The sequence below is a fragment of the Myotis davidii genome, unplaced genomic scaffold, assembly GCF_000327345.1.
Source record: "Myotis davidii unplaced genomic scaffold, ASM32734v1 scaffold99, whole genome shotgun sequence".
Classification (NCBI taxonomy): Eukaryota; Metazoa; Chordata; class Mammalia; order Chiroptera; family Vespertilionidae; genus Myotis; species Myotis davidii.
Window position 1 is genome coordinate 337,702 of NW_006291015.1, and position 2,463 is coordinate 340,164.

Here is a 2,463-nt window from a genome sequence, read left to right on the forward strand (position 1 = left end):
GTCCTTGTTCTTTGTCTCCGCATTTTGTTATGCTTTCTTGGTGCACCCCCTAGTGGTCTTTGTGCACAGTCTTTTAGTTAAGCCTTGATTGTTGTAGCTAATACCAGGGGGGATTTGGCCTCTAGGCCAAGTGGCTGTGAGAATCAGCTGTGTCTGCATTGAGAGAACTACTGCCCTCTAGGGTGGTGCTAATCTAGCCTTTGCCTGAGGCTATCCGGCAAATGGCTCTGTGCGGGGCTTGCGCGGGGCGGGTCGCACGCGATCAACAGGGTGGGCCGGAGCGAGCAGTTATGGCTGCTCTCAGTCCCGTCCCCAGGGGCTCTGCCTCACAGAGTCCCAGCAACCGCTGCAAACCTCGGAGAGAAAGCTGCCTTCGAGTTCCGACTAAAGCCAGACAGTCCCGCTTCTCCCGTTTGAATCTGGGTCTCTAGGGACTCTCCCAGCTCTGGAGCTCAGAGTCTGAAGCTCCCTCCCAATTGAAAACAACAACCGCTCCCTCCGCGCCAGCAGCCCGCTCTGCGCTCACTCCGCACCTGAGAATTTCACTTCAGCACTGCGCCTCCTCTGAGTCTGGGTATGATATTCTCTTTCCTCCTAGTTGTAGAATTTCCACTCAGCCAGCCTTCCTGTGGTTCTGGATGATGTCCGTTCCGTCTTTTAGGTGTAATTTGAATTGGTTGTTCGAGGCAGCAATCTCTGGCGTTAACCTATGCCTCCATCTTGGTTTCTGAGAGAAGCTTTTTTTCTATGAGATTATCTTGTCAAAAAGAATAGTTTTTCTTTTCTGTACTGGAATGTGAGAAATACTAAGATTAAAAAAAAACACCCTGTACTTTATTAATTCCCAATTAAAATGTGATCAGAAAATTCCCACTGTTCTCTACAGTAGTATTCCCTTCCTCCTATGTAATTCCAGAATTTAGGTGTAGAATAATAGCTCAACAACTATCATTTTCTAAAGCCATCCAAGCTGGAATGATCACTGATATCATAGGAAGTACCTGCCTTCCCTGTCCTACTATTCATGTACCCGAGGTTGTTCCAAAGGTTGCTTAAAAAGTGCCATTTTTCCATAAAGCTCAATGAGGAATTTACCATTTCATTCTATCCTCCATCATTCCTATGGAGTGCTTTTCCTATAAAACTCTGAGTTTCTTCCTGGGATATTCATTCTTAAAGTGGACACTCACTGAATTTCCCCAGGTAGTTCTTTATTTTTTGCACACCCCTATGCCCCCGATCTCATTGACCAAAAAATTCTAACCCATTTGGATCATGCAATCCCAACCTATAATCTTCAAGTCCACCACCAGCTGACTTATTCTCCTGAATTCTTGCATTGAGCTTCATCCATTGCACTCTACTAAATCTGTATCCTTGATTACTGATCACAAGCACTGCCAATGGCACACCACCCATTTCCCTCTCAACTTTTGCTCTATGCACTTCAGAATTGCCATTCAATGGTAATCTCAGTCTCATACCGTTAACCTGTATAAGTGATACCCCTCTTTCAGCTCCTTGATTTACTGAGTCAGATGATTTCCTCCTAGATACCTGGGGGTTAGGAGATAGAATCTCTATGTTTCTCACTTTGTGCTGATGAATCCCAATAATTCCCCAGTAAATTCTAAGAAAAAAAAATATATGTAGAGATTCCCTTTCTACAGTCTTGGGAAAATGTTTTTGTTTTCTCATTTAGAAAGATAAAAAAAAAAAAATTTGCTTTTATAATGCTTTCTTCCTATTCACTTTTCTAGGCCCAAGGTTGGCTTAAGCATAAATTTGCTAAGAAGAAGTTCCTGTTATTTTCTATTTTATACATAGCCAATGAGCAAAGAATAGGAATGGTGGGAAAAATAAAAATATTTTTAAAATTCCATTTTGTTGACATTTAGTTAAGGAAAATTATCCTTCAAATATGTACATATATAGAAAAGATAAGTAAGAAAAAGAAGTCAACTCAGAAATAAAATTTTAATAATAGGAAAAAAGTGAACTAAAGTGCTATGGAATCAATGGCACAGATGGGGTTGAGGTCTATAGTGATCTACTGTTGGGAGCCATTAGAGATATTGGCCTAGACAAAGCCATTTTAAGAACAATAAGTTTCTGGTTAAACTCCTAATTACCAGAAACCACAGGTGTCCTGCGATTTGGCCAGCAGCTAAAGATAACCATCCTATACCTTGAAACAACACCCACCTACAGGAATCGTCACGGTATCCACGTTGCATGCCCCGTGGGTCGGGGCAATCTACCCTATTTCCTCACCAGGTATCTTCTTGGTCCTCTTTTAGTTTATTTATACTATATTAGTCTATTATAATTGTCATCTCCAAAATTCAAATCCAAAATTTAATTTCCTTGACTAAGTTTATTTTTCATTGAACATTGCTGCATTTTATATTGCTGGCCATTCTGGCCATTTTTTCTTGCATTTCTCTCTTCTTTTTTTGCAAC